Genomic DNA, 20,953 nt, shown 5'->3' with positions numbered 1-20,953 from the left:
GAAAGAAATGATGAGGCAATTTACTCATTACTGAATTAATAGCTTCCGAGCCTAAAGATTTTATGAACAAGAACATTAAACGATACATAGGAAATTGTTAATAGCAGTCTGTCCAACTTAAAATCTAGTAAGCTTAATGTTCTTTGCAAAAAAAATTAATTAAAAGTCTCAGAGAGGAGGAATCAGCAGCACACATTGCCAGAGTTCTGCAGAAACACGGACCAACGTGAAGTACCTGTTGCATTGCAAGTAACACCATGCAACACAGAAATGAAATTACTCCAATGAGTTTGTATAATTCACTCTCGTGTTTCTTGCCAAAAATGAAAAGGGAAGTTCCCTAAGCCAATGCAGCATTGAAGCCATAGGGAAGGCTGCACTCAAATCGCTGTTGCTCAGCAGGACACCTCCGCCCCCAGCATTCAAGGAGCTAATGTGGGCACTGCCAGCAAGGAGGCTGGAGCAGCTTGAATTTCACATCGGCACTAAGGCTGCCTTAGAGCCTGTGCGAAGTCTCCACAGCTTTTGAAGCTCACGTTGTGCTTAATGGTGTGGCAGCTACATTACGAGCTATTTCAAGTTTAAAACAAACCCTGGTGCGTCTGCATAAGCTGCAGCCACTGCACTGCAGATGTATCCTATGTCTGCCCCTTTCCAGTTCAGTGTTGACAGTCCTTTAATATAGGTTTGTATTTTTTAGTGTGTAGAGAGCTGCTTTGAGGAGGTTACGTCACCTACACAGAAAGGAGGATTAACTGGCTAAGAATAATGCTCCTTCACTTGGCATACAGAGAAACTGATAAAAACAAGCGTTAGACAGAAAAAAAAGCATCAAAGTCTAACAGGAAAGGCAATAACAACACTCCTTGGGTAACCACAGGGAACGCTCTGAGCTTCACTGGAGCTTGTCAACAGACACAGTGATAAATACGTATTCACATAAATCATTATGCCCACACTGATGGGTAATACTTTACTCCACGCTGCCTATTACACAGAAGGTATTTCAACATCCTCTTGCAGAGCCACAGTAAAAGGAGCATCAAACGGAAGGTTTAATTTTTCATCATCATAGGAACACTCTGATTCCCGTGGGAGTGCTCTCTGCAAAGGCAGGTGGATGGTGCAGTCAGAGAAACGCAGCAGACCTATGCCTTGTAATGAAATCAAACAGCTCACTAAATCTAATACACACTCTAGCTGAAATTTGAGCTTCAAAAGCAACAGCCCACAACTCCAGAGATTAAACCTAGCAGAAACGCACTGATGGTGCTGTTAGATGTACTATTTTAGTGTCATTCTTGCCTCACATGAAAAGTTTCTTCTGAAAGAGAGAGCCAAGCTGTGTGGGCTTGATACTGCCATTAAGTCTTGTAACTGCCTTATTTTACTGCACGCTTAACAATGCTGGAAAATGGGGATTGAGTTTTTCTTGTCTATAAAGTAAGAAGACTTCTGCATAAGCTGGATTTGATTTTTTGGCTTCTGCGTTTTTGAGGGGTTTTTTTGCCTTTTTTTTTAAATGTTTGTTCAAGATCTTTTCATTAAAAAGAAAGGTTACAACAATGAAAGCAGCATAAAGGAAAACAATTATCTATTTCTTTTTTGTACATTGACAATAGAATACATACATCTGTGAGTAGCCCTACCACAGCAAACACGTTTAGAGCAAACACTACTCCAGCTTTATATTCTGTTGCTCTCTTCAGTACTACAAAAATTCAAACACGGTAAGCTGCAGTTATCTTGACCTGTTTGGTTTCTGACCTGAGATTCTGGGAGCAGTTCAGTGGCCAAATTTTAGTATCTCTGAGATATCCAAAGGTATTTAAATCATATGCATAGACAGGCAGATATGGCATAGGATGTATAGGTGACCCATGCTCTTCAAGAGCTGAAGATAGAAGCTAAATGAGATTATCATAAGGCATATTAAATGGCATTCAACACCTACAGTAAAGCAACTGAATCAAGCCCATTCAATATTTAAAAACATTTACTTTACGCCTTGCTTGTGTAACTAATTTCAAAGACTGCAGTTTAAGATAAAGTAGAAGTCTGTGAGAACCTCTGTAGGAAGACGGGGTTCTTCCCTAAAACATCCTGAACTGGAAGTGAGGTTTTGCCACCTCAGGAGGTGCACCTAGGAAGCTCTCATCAAAACTGAAACAACACGGGAAGCTATGACCCTGCCAACCTCCAAGAGAATCCTTAAGAATAGCTAATCAAAAGAATAATCCTTACTGAGGCTTATATTACATTATTCATCATGACTTTGTCTTCATCTGTTCATTTTTCACTTCTTGCTCTGTATGGAATTATGAAAATAGAGCACAAACTCTCATCTCGTTGTCACTCCCCCCTCAGTCCTTATACACATACATGCAGGGCACACAGAACCCAGTGGAAGAAAGAAATTTCCAGAAGAAATTGAAAGTGGCTGAAACATCATGGTGTTTGTTCAAATTTATATACCCTTGGTTACAGCAAACCAGGGCAACTCCACCCAAATCTATCAGAGTTCCAGCAGGACCACAGGCTGAAAGCAGCACTTGCACAGCATTTCTCACAGACGGATGAGCTCAAAATGCTGTTGTCTTTCAATCCTGTAATATGTTATTTGTTACTTACAGAAATCACATGAGAAAGCTTTAGGACATACACCACTACCCCTAACATTATGTATGTCAGAATTTGGTGCATTATGTCTGAGTATAAACAAATGGTTCCACCATTCCTATTATATCTTTGTAATGCTTCAAAAAATCTCTTTCAGTTCTTGTATTCTCATTTCCTTCCCATGTACATATTAGCAAACTGCTCCAAGAAAGATAGTTCCTATTCCTTATAGTCTGATACTGATGGATATATTTAATTTTCTGTTTCCCACACCTTACTACTCCTATCCCACGCCTATAATAGTCTCTTAGCCCTCTCATGCACTTGAGTATTTTCCTCTCCATTGTCTCTGATAATTGGAAAGTACTGCCTATCTTATTCAAAACGAAACCCAAATGTCCCTACATCGTTGGGAGACCCTTCTTAGTGAGGGAAGCAGCTATAAGAAGAACCTTTACTATTCTTTAATCATTAAAACAGCCAAAGAAGATCAATTTTCTCCTTTTTTTAGGAAGGAAAAAAAGTTTGTCTTCCATTTCCTACCACAATTTTGATTTAGTATCAAAATTAGATATCCTTTCAATAGTCTTTCTTATTGTCTGCCAGACAGCAGTACACATTAGCTATTCTCTATACTCCCCCACTGTACTACGTTATTAATGTGAACTCAAGGTCTCCTGCCCTCTTTCATAATTTCTAATTACCTATAGGCAATATTATAAGGAATGTCCATTAGCATAAAGATTATTTTTGGCATGATAAAACACATTTTAAGGCTATCAATCTTTCTCTAGATTTAAAAAGACATATTTTGCCACCTCTGGGTTTTTCCTTATAACTTTTAAAAAGTAGCATTCCATGCAAGGAGGTTAGATTCACTATATTCTGGTTTCATTTTATTCACAGCTATTTTTATTCCACTAAATTCCAATTTAAAGTTGAAGCTTGCCATCATGTATAATGACTGACAGAGATTTTAAAAAGGATAATTTATCTTCCCCCTATGTTCATCAACAGTGTTTAGAGTTTGGTCTGTCATGCTGTGAAACTTGCTTGGCTCTGCAATCTGTAGATGCACTTCTACGTACCAGAAAACGTCTGTGTGAGCATGAGGCAGGAAACAAGTTCACCATTTAAAAAGTCTTGTCATTTGAAAACACAAGTAGGACATATGTGGCTCATAAATGCTAGCCCTCCCTGTAAGAACATCTAGTTGCCTGTTCTAGCTCATGTATTAGTCAATGTTTAAAGGTAAACCTGTACGTGACAAATACGAGATCATTCAGAGGCACTGTAAAACACACATGCATATTTATATTATACATTCAAAGGTAAATTCAAAAAAGCGGTTCTGTTCTATGTGTTTGCAAAATGCTAGTAAAAGTTTCCTAATTTGAAAATAAAGAAAGGCTTTTTAGTAAATGGAAGCCGCAGAAGGAGTTCAGAATTCCCTGGTGTGCTCTCAGTCATGTAGAAGAATAAACTACTTCCTCCTCCAGCCTTACTTGTCCTACCCAGAAACTGCTCTGGTCTAATGACTCCCTTAGTGACTACCCAATGGGTTCTCCCTGCCATAGAGGTGTTGAAGCTGTACACATAGGAGAGGGCAGAGGTTTGGTTCTCCTGACTGCAGTCAGTGCAGCAGAAGAGGCACAAGGCAGGAAATGAGATTTCTTCTTTGAAGAACTGTACTAGTTCCCTTCTCTTTCCCGATCGCCCCTTGCCCAAAAGAAGAGCAAGGCAGGAAATGAAACATCATTTCTTCCATGGGCTTTCTCTAAGAAGAGCAGTTACCAGCTGCTCCTTGTGTTGAAACGTGCTGAGGGACGGATGCTATCCCAATTCATCTGCTGTAGTCTTGGTATAGAGCAAAATCTATTTTATATGAGAGAATGAGAAAGCACCAGATGAAAATCTCCTGGGTTTCTATCATCTTTTTCAGAAAGAAAAACTAAGACTAAAGGAAACATTTGCTAGATGTTTTGAAAGAGAAAGAAGCAGCAGCTCGTCAGAATAAATCACCAACCTCTTGCCACTCCGTATATTGTTTCTAAAACAACTGCTTCTGCTCCCTGAAGGCATTCAACAGTGGAAAGAGTTTAGCAGTTGCTAATCATGTAAAATTGTCTACTTAAAAATGCCTCTCGGAAGTTTTACACAACTTGTTCATCTCCTGCAGAAACATATTTCATAAGAAAGAAAAAAAACCTATTCCCACCAAGAAATCAGCTCAGAAGTAACCTCAGGTAATCTGAGAAGCCCTTTGTTCTCTGCATGCTAGAAATTTTTCTACCTTCTTTCCAAAGCTGTGTTTGCCTTTTCTTCCCAGGTCTATTGCTTCTTATAATCAGCATCTGACTAAGCCACCCCATTAAAAAAACTAAAAGTACACAAAGATAAATGAACAACAAATTTTTCAGGTAGTACCAAAATACCTGAAGAATGGGCCTTAAAGTATTATTTAATTTAAAACCCTATATTACTTTGGAATATATATACCACTTTTTATCTCACTTTTACTGGAACTGAAGATAATATTCTTTCTACTTCCAAAAGTCATTCTATATATATGCCTGCACTTCAAAATCACTTCAGTTGTGTCTCTGAAAGCAATCAACGTTACCATTTGTATACAAAGCTATGTGAACATTTCAGCAATATGGCTTGCAAAAACTAAAAACTGCAAATATTTTACAGAATGTAGTATTGTTAGGTATACAAGCATGTATGTGCCCTAAACACAGAGCTGCATGACCTTAGTGATTGATCTGTTTCTGTCTTTTAACAATGAAGGTAAAAACACAACAAAACCAATGTACAGGCTTCTGCAGAAAATGCTAAGTTTTTAATAGGTCTTTCAAGTCCTACGAAATTCTAAAGTAACTGTACAGTAATCTATTAATTTTTATAGGATAGATAAAAAAACCTTAAGAAGGACTTATTATTCTACATTAAACTCTGTAAAATTTATTTAAACGGAGATGGAAAGACCCTTTTGGAGTCTTCTCTCAATTGGCACCTGTTATGGCAAATGGAAAGACTTGAACTGACCTTTTATGTATCAGACAGGCACTGAAAAGATTGATATTACAAAAAGTCACATGTATACGCAGAGCAAGACACCGGTGATACACAGCAGCAGAAATTTACTATTAATTAATCCACACCTGGATGGAGTAAAATAAAAGGAAAATAATGGTATCTTGCTATGTTCACAAAATATTCACAAACACTCACAACTCATGGGAAAAAAAAAAAAAAGAAAGAAAGGAATGTTTAAAGCAGATCAAAACCAGCATCGTCTATTTCATCATCTATTTCATCATGTCTGAAAGCAGGCTTAATGAGCCTTTTGTCCAAAGTCCTACCTGGAATGCAATAGTGCATTGGAAGTACAGGTGAGAGCCATACATCCATCATGAATTTACCTTTGCAAACATTTAACTTCTGGAATTGATTTGCCTTGAGAAAGTCTTGAGACTACATTAAAGCATGACAATATTTATTCTAGTTAGAGATAAAGATTAATTTTATAAATAGAATGAGCCTGAGCTAATTTGTACTGTACCAGTTCTGCGCTACAATCAATCAAATGACAAAAGCAACAACAAAGCTTTTTAATTTTCACAGGCAAGGATCTTTTCATGGTCTAGTCGAAGACAAAACAATTGCAATAGGCAGACTTTCAAAATGAAACTAATGACTGCACTATTTGCTGTTAGTATGCGAAAGAAGGGAATTATAAAGGTAGCACAGCTCAGGAATACATCTGTGCTGCTCAGAGACACAGAAGCATTCTGGTGCCCACAGAGGTCTCGTATGTGAAAACTCTGTCAAGCTGTTGAGATCCCTAGCTCTCAGAATTTAAACTAGGTCTGCAGTGCTTTCTAAAAAAAAAAAAAAAAAAGCACTTTTGGAGAGGGGAGAAAACGTTTAGAAGGAAGGCAGTAAAGGAGTATAACTGTACATTCATGCAGCCATTATTTTTTTTTAATCTACCGCAGCAGAAATTAAAGTACCACAATCACTGCTCTAAGTCCACTATTTAATGTTGCTGAAATCTAAATTGCTTCAAAAACTTTATTTTCTAGACAGATAGAGTCTGTGTAGAAAAAAGTATTTGCTTTACATACAAGAATGGAAGTGCAAGGTTTCAACAGTAGAAGTGTACGCGGTGCAGCACCCCTATTATTTCACGGCATGGTCCAGCTTGGATGGCTGATCCAGGCAGGCTCTACAGGGCTTTCCTGATAGTCAGGCTCTGTCTGATGTGCACCAGCTATTTTACAACTTGCAAATTCAAATTGCCAGATTGAGTTCATCTGTTTCATGAAGGCCTGTACATCATGCTACAACTGAGCTGCTGGGCATTGGACTCAAGTAGAAAAATGGAATTGAGGCATCCATGTCAAATACTGCACTAGAATTTTTTGATTACTTACGCTGTATGAGATGAAGCACACTAGTATTTGAAACTGAGAAGAATGGCAAATTTTAGATCTGTTTTCAATGAAAATTAAGAATTGCTGGAATGAGTCCACATAAATCTCAGAAAAATACACCAACTAGTTTGTGCTTGAGTTTACTTAAAAATTTAGCTCAGTTTTCATTAATGTCTTTAATTTGAGCTGTACTTTGTCAATCACAGTGTGAAACTATCCACTGTGCTTCAGTACAAGTAGCCTCTGCTGGTATCTGGTGGTACACAATGCCTTCTCCTCTAACTGCCAGTATTACAAGCTATCTGTGTGTTCTGCAGGGCAGAAACCTCTCTGAAGAAAGCTCTGCCTTAAAACCTAATGTAGGATGAAAAAAACCACACATGTTGTTTTAATTCTCACAATCTCACTATCAGAACCCTCCTAACTCAGAATAAATCCCATATGTTATATAATTATAAACACGTCAAATTATTTTTTTCTTATTCACTCCAAACATTTTTTTTCTTTCCTTCAAAAACAGGTGAGTCAACTTGTCACTGCAGTGGTGTTGAACAAGAAGAGACAGAATATTGTCATAGGCCAAAGCAGACTTTCAGGATAATTTTAGAATTTCAGCAGACAGCGTATGAATACTTCACATTATTGCTCCAAAAGCCATCTGGAAAAATGGCTACCACAAGCCTTTGTTTTCTTGCTTTCTCTTGCTGCTGGAGCTCACAGTATTACATCAGGAGACAGTATTAAGGAGAAAAAACCCTAGTTCTTGATATGCTAAAGCAATAAAACTTTTAATACTAGCAGTAATTGGGGCAGCAGACCAGAGGCTCAACTCTCACATGATGCAATGTTGCTTTGTCAAAATGTCCTGGTTTGAGGACACACACACACACACACACACTTAAAAAAGCTAAAAAGCTCAGCTGCTAGATCTTATTTCTTGAGTTCATCAAAAACACTTGCTAAAGCATACACACACAAACCACAGCAAGACCAGTAAGACAGATGACAAGAAAATCCAGAAACAAGAAATAAAACATATTTGTTCGCAGAAACAAGGGAGAAGGTGTTAATCTTAGTGAAATAGGATTCTTGCAGTACTGGCAAAGTTTCTGTCAGGATAAATTACTTGCTTCAGCAAATACCAAGTACAGAAGCAGGTCTGTCAGGGTGCCAGACTAACTCAACCAACCGCCCTTCCAGCAAAGCATTTCTATTGCACACATTTAGTTCATATTTCACCGCTTTTCTCCTGTTCCTATTTTTGCGTCTTTGCTTTATGCCCTCTCCTTTGTGCAACTATATTCCAGATCAAGGCAAGAATTTTCAATCTAACATTAAAACCAAGATGGATGCAAAAAAGGGTAATTTTTTTTGGTGTAACTTGCACAAAGTGCCTTTCTGAATGACACACATGAATAAAGTGATCACTGCTGATATTGCATTTCTCAAAAACAACATATGAATGAAAAATTAGTTTATGGCTATGTAAATTTTGATTATTCTGACACATTGAAACAGCTCTGAAGAACACATATTTTCAGTTCCCAGCATGTCAAAAAGGTTATTTTCTATCTTTATGCCATAGAAAATGGAATGAAGTTCTAAATTTTAACCACAGCACAGACAAAACTAAGTGAGATCTCAAAAAAAGAAAATTCCGCTTGAGAATAATATGCTCTTGAAGACTTGCTATATATCTATTTATATCTTGTTTCTACTCCACAAACAGATGTGACCAATGCAAGAAAGTACTGGCTTTGAAGACCTGGGATGATTCTGCCATCATACTACATGCTCAGGGTGCCTTCTTCCAGTTCTGATGGAAACATATTCCATAAGACACTTACTCTAACAAAATACCAAAATCTCAATTGTTTTGCAGTAGCACCTCTAAGACCAGACTGCATTTCAGTTATCTGTCTACAGTTCTGAAAATCAATTATAAACAGTATCCATTTAAACACTATGCAGAATTGCTATGACAATATTATAGGACCAAAATTCCTCCAAGTTTGCTTAAGGATACTACTGAAACTTGATGTTTATGCAACTCAATTTTTTCTATCTTTAAATCTGTCAAGATATTAAAAACTGTTTCTCTAAGATCATCTACAGTATTCAAATGGAAATATATGGGGTCAAAGAAACTGAACTATATAAAAATAATGAGAATACTGTGTACCAATTCTAATACTATTATATTTACTATTATACTATCATATACTAATTCTTACTAATTCTAGCCAATTAAGTTGCACATAATGCAAGTCTTAAAGTGACCAGAAGACAAGAAAATAATTTATCAAAATAATACTACATAATTATATTTCCAGAAAAGCTGGGCTATAAATAGAAAACAGTTATATATATTGATCCAATAAATTGCTCTAATAAATTGTTCAAGCAGCTGCCAAAACATGCCATAACCATGAGATAAACAGAAAGATGCTTAAGCTGGGGAAAAAAAATTTCGATAGATAAACAAACCAGCAGTCAAATATTGTATTGTAATAGCAAACTACAGTATATGATACAATATAGCCTGCAAAACTGCCAGACAAAATATACTTAGGGAGTCTGCATTGTCAAAACATAATGGCATCTCAATAAAAAAACTACGCAACTAAGAAAGAGATTAATCACAGAAGTCAAAAGAAATAAAAAAAGTTCACATTGATTACAAAAATCAGCTCTGAAAGAACAGTCCAATGGCAGATGGAACGACATAGGGTAGGAAAGCTCAGTATCTAATCAACAGTTGAAGAAACACAGATTTCAAAAAGGCTTTTTTTTATTTGGAATTACGTTACGGGTTTTTAGTATAGTTTCCATTTTTAGCAGCAAAGTCAATACCACCATCAGTGTAATTAGCAAGAGACAGTGTGCTTATTTTAGGTATATCTATAAGAACTGTATGCTCATGTGCATATTACAAAACCATATGTATCTTCCTAATTTATTGTTAAAAAATATAAATTGCTTACAGCTACGTACCCACATTTTGCCCAGACACGCACACACAATCACAATGAAGAAAGGCATCCTGGCACCACCAGAATGTGAATTATAATGACAACGACATACAAATAGAAACTATGAATACAAATTCATTTTGATGTCACCCTCTTACTCATTCAGGGAGTTATTCAAAGCTCACTAACATCAACACAGAGCTCTCCGTTGCCTCAATGAGCTCTGAAAGAGATCTTTAATGAGAAAGAGAACTACCCAGCATATACTTATGATAGTTGACTGGTTTTACAAAAGTCAGTATGATTAGCACTATCGTTGTCCTGGGCTATCTTAAACTTTGCCATGAACGTTCAGTTTGAGTACTCCAAAAAAGCTAACTCTCTGTTCAAATGTCAAAGTAGCCTGCACAAAGGAAATACAAGGTTCTTCCTTCTGGTGGGGCAAATCAGGAAAGGTCCCACATGAGTGGGGACCAGACAGTTAATAACTGATTCACTTAGATCTTAAGTGATTATTTCGGTTAAACCTTTTATCTCTAAAACATCCAGAGACACTAATCTGTCTCTTTCTACATGCACCATTATAGTCCTATTTTGAAAGCAATCGTTGCTTCATAGCACCACACATGAGAAACTAAGTATCAGACAGGCTAGGATTGCAAGTTTGACACCATCTGATCCAAAGTTGCATCATGAGGTGTAGGTGGAAAAAAAAAAAAAGACTGCTAGGTCTTCTAAACCCACAAGGGGCTTGGGGAGTGGAAAGAAGAAGAAATGCTCATTCTCATAGCAAAAGGACTGACACAAACACTGCTTGCTTTCTCTGTCCTAGTGCCAGAAGTTTAATAGCAGCAAAGATCTTAGGCAGATGAGCAAAGCGGGCAGGGCTATACACTGGAGATTCAAGCATTTATTTCATCACTGATCTAAATTCATGACATGTTTAAATCAAAAGTGAAGAACAATTCTTAGAAGCAATTTTGCGTGGAGTGGCAAGTAACAGAAACCTGTTCCTTTTTTTCCACAGTGGCATTTTATAGCTGTGACCTGAGAGCTGTTTTGCTCATACAAGAAAAAGAAATATATTAAAAAAAATCAATAATCATTTACTCAATAGGAACAGGAAAAATAGAGCCACATAAGAGAAATGAAAATCCTAGAATATAAGTGATCCTTGGCTAGCCTTTCGTTCTAGTTCTCTCTGTCCTACTTAAAAGAGGTAAGTTGTCAAACCGTATCCTCGCTTAGCTGCTTTATGACATGCTCAGTTTCTACTGAGGCAATATCAGTTATTTCTGAACATATCTTTGTTCCTACCTAGATTATCTTTGGACAGATTTGACACAAAACCTGTTGATAAAAAGAAAAATCCTCTCTTTTAAGATCATAAATGAGGATATCGCTTTTACCCGACAACTTCCCAAAATTCTGTATTGAGTCCAGGAGCAAAAACAGAGGAGAGTTTTCAATTTAAATTAAAAAAAAAATATCCTAGGCATGAGATAACTTTGCATTTTTCACCCATGAGTTCTTTATCACATGGATGACTACTGTCTCTGTAAAGGGAACTCACCATGATCATGAAAATCTAAGGAGAAAGAACAATGAAGATGAGAAAGCATCAAGTACCAGCTGGATTAAACGGATCTATGCTATTTCACACCCAGTTAAGGCTCTGACCGAAGGCAGAGAACTGCCATATTTATAATATTAAGGTATGCAACAAAGAGAAATACATATTGTTGGACATATGCAATATTTCCTTACACACACCCCATGTTCATAAAAATACATGTGCCTACCAACTGGCTCTGGACAATTATAAATCCAGGTCTAGGATATCTCCCTGATATGTGATTCCTAAATACTTTTCCAAAAAAAAGTTTCCTTTCCTGTAACTGGGAATCATCATATCACCCTTCAAATAAACCATTACATCTTCATGAATTAAAGTGGAGGCAGACTGCGCATAATCAGCACTATTACTTCAGCAAAACTCATGAATTTATGTAAGCATACTATATCAACAGGTTTTTTTTATCTTTTCTCTCTTCCACCAGGAAAATGATCAGTCCTGTTCTGATAACCTGGGCTACAAAGTAGCACCATGCATTCTGCAGAGAAAACATTAAATCTGCAGCACAGAGCGACGCCGAGCCCCATGCTGTGAACTGTGAGAATTTCTCCTGCGACTACACTAGCACTTTTTTCATAAATTCTGGCTGATCAAGGCTAAGGGATAATTAATTAAGAGATTAAATTTAAATTCTGCCAAATATTCTATATGGTCATATCCAAACACAAATATTGAAATGGGTAACTACATGCACGGTTGGCACTCCACTACCTGAATACTAGACATACATTTTTATCTATTACATTTTTATTCTTCTTGTACCTCTACTAATGGCAACAGTTGCACATCATCAGTTTTACTGCTTTATCTATATAACCAGTCATTTTTCCATGTCAGGAAATCTCTGAAACCTATCATCAAAAAAATCTTAATATAGTGGGAATAAAGGATTGTGAAACTGCAGAAGTTGAAAATCTATTTAAAAGAGCATAACTTGTTTGTTTAAACCTACTGGACTTGAAGGCAATGGCACCAGATATAAGCCTCACACTAAATGCTACTTTGTAAGTTACAAAACTGTTTGACAAGTTGGTATTTTCATATGTAAAACCCCAGTAAATTTGCAGGAAATTCAATTATAGTGCAGCTCTGGTGTTGTACACTCATCTTCATCCCATTCCTATTTCCAATTGCTTTTTGTTAAAAGAACTGGATAACTCACTTGAAAATGTGTTAGATCTGGCAGTATTATTCATTTTCTTATCAGAAACTCTTCCATCTACCCTCTGTACTAAATGTGTCATTTAACTCAAAATTACTCATGAGCTCTAACGACTGAGCGTAATCAATATCCTTCTATAGACTTTTACAGACATTCTGGATTTCTTCCATTGCTTGCTCATTATTTTGCAATGCACTTTTCAGATATTTGCAGATTTATCAGAAAATGTAACTGGTGTGATCAGCTTCATTGCCAAGGAGTGTCAGGTGGGATTTAGCTGACTGACCCGCAGCAACTGATCAAAACCATGAAAGTACTAAATGGGAAAATGGTTTCATTTTTGTAGCTGTTATAATTTTATGGTCTTCAGCCACAAGTTAATCACAGCCAATTGCACAGAACTGCTGATGTTGGGACATTATATATTAATAGCGTTGCTATTTTTAATGCTTCTCTGCAAGGTGCTGTTAAGAGTTGGCTGGTGAGGAGGCTGGGGCAGCACGCTATGCAAATCCATGCTGACCTGGAGTACTTCATACTGTCGTATGACAATGTCTCATTTAGGCAACAACAGGAGAAGTACAAAAGAAGCTAATCGCTTACCTTCTGAATACATGGAGTGGACACCTATATCAATATAATCTCTATGTGTGGGAGAACTAATTTCATGGTGAATCTGGTTTCAATAGAGATGCAGCATATAGACATACGTAGTCTGCAAAGATTAAGCCATGAGGCAAGCAGTGGAACAAACGGAACATAAATGAAGGAGAGAAATTTTCCATTCTTCAGTATTAAAAATAAAATGTATTCATTTAAGACTGATAATCTCAAAGCATGGCTCAAAAATGCTCTGAACGTGGCCTGCGGAAGAACTTCATTGTGAGTGTGGGTAATGATATGAATGAGGCCACGATGTTCAGGAGCAAGATGTGGAGACTGTGCATGGCTCGGTCCATGTCACAATATGTGGGACTCCCAGAGTGAACTGGCCAGCTGTCCTCACCTACCATGACATCAGGATCCCAATCCGTGTGTTCATGACTCCAGAGCTGGAACCCAGCTCCCACCCATCGCTGAGTCCAGTCTGGGACTTCCCCAGTGCCTGCCGGTGATGTGACTGTCATCCTGGGAGCTTGAAACAGTTTTGTATATATTGTATCTATTTCATTATTTTCTTCTTTTTTATTTTAATATTAATTCTTCATTAAAGTATTTTAGTTAAAACTTCTACATCTCTTTATCTCTTCCTCTCCTCTTTTGCAGGGCCAGGAGAGAGGGGGAAGGGCCATCTCTCAGTCTGGTTTTGTAAATTCAGCTGAAACCACAACATCCCTTCTCCCGAATATTAATTCTTCATTAAAGTATTTTAGTTAAAACTTCTACATCTCTTTATCTCTTCCTCTCCTCTTTTGCAGGGCCAGGAGAGAGGGGGAAGGGCCATCTCTCAGTCTGGTTTTGTAAATTCAGCTGAAACCACAACATCCCTTCTCCCGAGTAACAAGCAATAGAACAAGAGGAAATGGCCTCAAGTTGTGCCAGGGGAGCTTTAGATTGGATATTAGGAAAAAATTTCTTCACCAAAAGGGTTGTCAGGCATTGGAACAGGCTGCCTGTGGATGTGGATGAGTCACCATCCCTGGAAATATTTAACAGACGTGTAGCTGCGGTGACTGGGGACATGGTTTAGTGATGGAATTGGCAGTGTTAGGTTTATGGTTGGACTTAATGACCTTAAAGGTTTTTTCCAACCTAAATGATTCTATGATACTAAGATACAGACATATAACCTTTTCCTTAATGCTTCATCTTTAAAATCATTCCCTAATGTGCTCAAGTTCTACCAAACGAGGTCTTCTAAATGAATCAGAACATGCCTTGATCTGCCAGGTAAACGGCTTTCCCAAGTACCATTAAACAAATGCTAGCAATTTCAAGAAATTTTAAACGCTGCACACCCTGAAGTCTATAGTGCATGCACTAAGATATTCTGATAGTTCTCCAGCACCTTTCTTTATTATCTGAACTAAGGCTTATTCAGCTAAGAAACCCAAGCAAGAGGATTGGGAATGGAATTGCAGAATTACACCCTATTTCAGAGTGCTGTATATGCTAAGTTCAGCACACACAATGACAATGTTGGAGACAATATTTGCCTTATGCAGCTTACCTACAAAATAAGGGGGAAAGAAAGAGTTATCTTCTACCTTGAAAACGTCTAGCTAAATAACACACACTGGTTTTGTTTGTCCCTGTTAAATACTGTACAATGGATAATCTTAGAAAAAAACATCTTCGCTGCCAAAGAGAACACCTGATTATATCTACTGGTTCCCAGTATTCTCTGTTACCCTCAGAGATGCTTATGCTACTAAAAAATACACACAGAGTGCGCCAATGAGGTGTTCTGCTGTTTCTTTGAAAGCAGCTGGGCAAGGGTGTGCTCATGTATATTTCCAAGTGAAAAAGCAACTTAATACAATAAAGTTAAATCTTATTACTAAAACTAGTACATTTTTATTATTAGTTTCTTAAATTTATGGGTATATGCAGTGTCAACATACCATGAAATGAAGGAATTACCAATTTCCAGCATGAATTACTTGATAAAAAGGACTGCATTAAATGCAGAGTTGTTGAATAAATCAGTAATGCTACAGTGGTTAATTACAAAGTTACTTAAAGGAAGAAAACCTGCAGTATTTTATAGTGTATTAAACTTGCGATTGCTTCCTAAGTGGCTAACAGACAATTTTAGTAAACACAATACATTTCATAGTGGACTGCAGGAAACACTTTAATGTCTTTAAAAATCATAGTTTAAGGCCACTTCCATATTGCTTAGCAATCAGGCTATGAAATATCACAAACACTTAGCTTTCTCTTAGTACTTTCCATTAGTAGATTGCAAGTGCAGCATAAAAGAAGACTCTATAATTATACTTATTTTACTGATGAGGTGAGAGATGCATGGGGATAAATAATGTAGCCAGTGATATCTGACAGGCTAATTGCAGACTGAGTGGTCTCACTCTGACCCCCAAGTCTCAGGCAACTGTCATGGCCAGTCACACAGTGATTTTGACATAATTTTCCACATTTTTCATTTTTTCAAGTGCAATCTAAAAACACTGTATTGGACACATTAGGTTTTAATGACAGTCACAGCTGAAATTTCCCTCAGTAAAATAAATGATTAATTAGTAAAACACAGTATGCAATATATGTCCAGAGTGACTTGTCCCTATCGCTAATCGTAGCAATTAGCTTCAATTTCTAAAGCTCCACAGCCTGCACGGTGTTTTGCGGAGCTGTGAAAGAAGCATGGGCATGCACTGAATAATTTATATTTCAAATTACACAAACATACAGACAACCTATCTTAATTTTCTAGATAAGCAATCAGTAAGGTCACTGCTGATAGCCCCATAAAAATATCTAAAAGTAGAATTATATATTTGATAACCTAGGTATTTCGTAAAGAATACAGGGAAAATGTGACCTGTAGAAATAAGTCTAAATGCAGGCAAGATTTTCTTTTTAATGGGACATTCAGTAAAATGAATCAACAAGCTCAACATCTAAAGTTTGAATAAAACCCCATTACCACTGACTAAATGGATTCCTTCTCAAAATAGCTGTATTTTTTTCACTATGTTTATTTCAGCATAAACACCCTCTCTTGCCAGGCACAAAATCAAACCCATAGGAGTTTTCCTTATATGTTTCTTCCTGAAATGTTCTACCAACAATTCCAACAAAGGCAAAACCCTTAAATGTCCTCTCAGTTATCCAGCCTTCGACATTGCCTCAGCTAAAAATCAAACCACAAAAAATTTAATATATGCAAATAATTTCAGTCTCCCCTGGAAGAGTAGAGGAAAGAGCATATATTGTTTGGCACGATCTATTCATTGTTGTTGATAGTGATAACTAAGGAAGAAGCTACAGTCTAATTTTTAGAAGCTCACTGACTATACGCAATCAAACAGTGGCCAGAAAAGTAATAAAACATAGAACGTACAGCACAGCATATGGGGGAGAAAAGATGACACAAATTCTGAGTTGAAGACCAGTTCAGAGCCGAAAGGTCTGTCTGAGGTCAGAAAGTGAAGAATCCACTTCTTTGGAGAGGGCAGACCTACCAATGTCATCCACCCAACTTCCCATTTTCTTGTCTTTTATTTTTCTTTTTTTTTTGTTTTGAGTGAGAGGAGTTATTACTGAGAAGAAGGTCAACACCAAGTAGACTTTGAGGCAAAAAAACCCCAGTTCAATAAACATCAGTGAGATGAAGAGAAAAGGGAGACCAAGAACTACTTGTAAATCACAGGCAGGCTACACAGCAGCATGTATTGTCTTATATGCTGAAGCGGCTTTTATCAAGCTGCCTGTGCTCTTTATCTCTGGTAATGCCTTTTCATGAAACTTTACAGCCCACAGGTCTTGGTTACTCCACTTATTGCAGGCTTGTCTGTCAGAAATAGAACATCCATGAGAAAAAGCTGCCAAACAGATTAAGACATACTTTCTGTACTAATTTCTGGTGGATCACTGAGTTTCCTCATGTGCCAGGTTCCTCCAGACTATCTTTAGCTCTGCTCAATGAGGTTCTCAAAACATTAGGGGACGATCTGCCTTATGAGACTTTGTGCACAGCCAAAGCTATAAAGAATTATTAGAAGACATTTTCAAGGCTTTTTCACTGCAAGTGAAATGGTAATTAATTCTCTTAATTTAACGATCATTCATTAGTCTTTTACTAAATACATTACCTAATAACATTCTCAATCTTGCAAGTTACTGCCATGTCTTCAATTTCCCTTTTCATGATAAGACTAATAACAAGCTAAACTCACAGCTTTATAAATCTGCAGCTAGTACAGCATATATTGTATGCGGTTTTTCCATTTAGATTCTTCAATTACAAGCAACTGCAACAAAAAAAAATTGCATATTGTACTAGCTAGTATTACATTTTGGCAGATCATAATGAAATTATTCCTGAGGAGCAGCGCTCAGTGCTGAAGAAGAAGGATTACATAAAATAACAGGGCTCATATTTTAACTCAATTAACATGTTATTTTTCAATGAAGAAGTGTACACTACTGTAATTTCTTCTTCTATGCGTAGCATCAGCTATAAAACAGAAATATTGCAGCTTTTTACCTGATAACATATGTGTAATTTTTCCCCACGCAGATGGTATGCTTTGTATGTTTTTTGACGTGATTTTGAAGTGACTTATTATTATTTTTGTAAATAAGTATACTTATTTTATAATGTTATACACATAAAATATTTCACTTCTATACCATATAAGCCTGCCAGAGACTATGTTTGACTACATCTGAAAATACATGAGCATTCCACAGCAAGGAAAGAACTTTTCTTTTACATCTTTTAATTCTGCACCATTATGAGTTTGATTTATAACACTGGTTGGGGTGGAAGTAATATTTGGATGAAAAAATTAAATCTAGTTACAATGGAAGTAGGGTACCTTCTCCATGGAAACTGCCTGCCAAATATACACAGATGACTTATTTATCAGATTCTTCAACACAATATTTCAATTTGATGGAATTATATTTTCCTGGAATCTTTCACTAATAATTTAGAAGTGACATAAATTTATAAATGTCTGTATTTCTGAAGATAATCAAGTTGTGTCATTCCAATATCAATTCATAATGTATTTCAAGGTCAGCTTGTCTTTGGTTGCTCAAAATAGCTACTTATGTTCTTTTGAATCATATTCCAGTTTTGGTTTTATTCCTAATATTCTAATGTGTGTTAAAGACTGTTTCTGAATATTTTGTTGTTACCGCTCTTTCACTCTACTGCAATTATATCATGGATGATGCCCACTGTAGAGAGGGCAGGTTTGTTAAATCGTTACAGAGCTATGAAAACTGTAGTTTAACAATGACCTTGAAAATTGTAATTTTTTCTTTGAAGAATTAGTATGTGTATTTACATCAGTAGAACTGGAATCTTGCAGTACATATCAAACAGCTACTTCTCAGACAGGGCAACTAAAAAAGTACACTCCCATACCATTTTTCAGCATTTTCCATATTTTTTATATCACTGATATTATGTAAGTCACTCAATAAAAAACAAAATACAAATAACAACTCAAGGTAGCAAGTTTTTACATAATCATCCTTTCATTCTATCTATGTAAGAGTTTTGTTCAGCTGTGTACTGATATTTCATCTCAAAGGTGCTGAAAAACAGGGAGGTAAATGACAGCACATCTATATGCATCATATACAACATCCAACTGTAGAATTAGAAAAAGGCTATTTTGATTTCATAAGGAAGACAAGACAAAAAGACAAGGAAAGCACAGAAGCACATCGTGTTACAGTCAGATGGGGAGATGAAATTATATGGTACAAAGGAACAAGAAAGACTGAGTGTTTAAGATTAAAAAAAAAAAATCAATATGAGTACATAAGGAGGTATTAGTAACTGGACATGAAATTCCAGTGAGTCGCATAAAATACCTTGTGATCCTTTTGTGGACATCACCTGCTGAACGTTTTTAAAACTGAAGTACTACAAGGTACAACATACCCCCACATACAGAAAATCACAGTAGATTTTTACACAAATTTAATGGAACTTGATTAGTTAAAAATAAAATTCTTAGGCTTACCATCATGGCAAGAAAGAATTTTTCTGAGTAAAACACAGAATTATTCCCACTAGAAGCAACAGAGGATGCTGTTAATGCTACCAGCTGAATGTTAGAACTCCTGTGTCACATAATATTATAATTCTTATTATTTATTTCCATATATAATAGGGTTACAAATCCTTCTTGGTGGATGAGAATCTTTAAATTCACTAAGTATTCTGACATTATATAAGCGGGAACTGATGGAGAAATAATGACTTCAATTCTGCATTCAGCAAAACAGAAGTCCATTAAGGAAGCCCTATAGCATACATAAAGCTTCTAGTGAACTGAAGGAAAATGGAAGGCATGAGGCTTGCCATCCAGCAAAAACGTGCTATTCAGTAGGAGGACTAATGGATAATTATCATCACCAAACCTTTGACAAACCTTCTCAGACAGGACAATTGATTGAATTTAGATACAGATGATCAAGAAGTGAGCAGTAAAAAAACCAAAATTGCCAAAGCCTTATTTTGGTATTTAAATGTCTCAGCTAAGTGACTAGCACTTCATCATACAATGAAGTTGCAACAAGGGAAATTCTGTTTATATCTTAGGGAAAAAAGCTACAATGATGTAGTCAAATATTGGAATGGTTGCATAGAGATGATTTCATACCAAAAACCGAAGTGGACAAGGACCTGAGCAACCTGTTCTTAGTTGACCTTGGTTGGAGTAAAGAAGTTGGACCTCCAGAGACCCCTCTGAACCTAAATCTTTCTGTTATTCTGTGAACTATATAGATAAAAAAACAAACAAACAAACAAAATATTTCTTGTAGATCTCAGAGAAGATGCATGCTGCAGCTGCCTAACACAAAGATGACAGCTTGTCAAAAATGTATGAGTCAAACCTCCACAGCTGGGAATGGTCAAAAAAAACTACAACCCAATACAAATTTTATTTCTTCTAAAATTCTAAAAGGAAGTCGATGCAAAAGAAAATTTTCAAAGCAACACCAGCAGTCCATAGAATCATAGAATTGTCTAGGTTGGAAGGAACCTTTATGATCATCTAGTCCAACCATCAACCTAACTCTGATAAAAACCATCACTCTCTAGGGAAGCAGGAAAATATAGCAGGACAGAACAAGGCAGCACTCTTGAAATTTTTAGAATGGCCGAAGAAATCTGATTTCAGCTATCATTTACAGACTCAAGCCAGTAACCTTTATTTTCAGTACTGTTACTTAAGAGAATAGGTATCCTTTGCATCTCTCCTCTGAATAAATTGCATGTGACTTCATACTGATTAACAAATGTAGTAAGAAAACCAAAAAGTTCTAAAATACTAGAGGAAAACAACACAACTTATTTTGATCTTGCAGTTTGTCTCCCCTGCCCTCTTTTTGGTAAAAGCTCAAGACACGCCTTATACTCTGCACACCAAGATGGCAGTATCAGTAAAATTCTGCTACAGTAGAAACTTTC

General features: G+C 36.6%; 1 protein-coding gene across 2 annotated transcripts in view; it reads right to left on the bottom strand.

Moving 5' to 3' along the window:
- CCSER1 (coiled-coil serine rich protein 1) overlaps positions 1-20,953 on the bottom strand; it is a 690,045-nt gene that overhangs the window by 396,046 nt on the left and 273,046 nt on the right. The gene's annotated exons all lie outside the window — the stretch shown is intronic.

The sequence above is a fragment of the Calidris pugnax genome, unplaced genomic scaffold (genome assembly GCF_001431845.1).
Source record: "Calidris pugnax isolate Ruff unplaced genomic scaffold, ASM143184v1 scaffold15, whole genome shotgun sequence".
Lineage (NCBI taxonomy): Eukaryota > Metazoa > Chordata > Aves > Charadriiformes > Scolopacidae > Calidris > Calidris pugnax.
The sequence above is the reverse complement of the archived record's forward strand: the minus strand, read 5'-3'. Positions and strand labels throughout refer to the sequence as shown.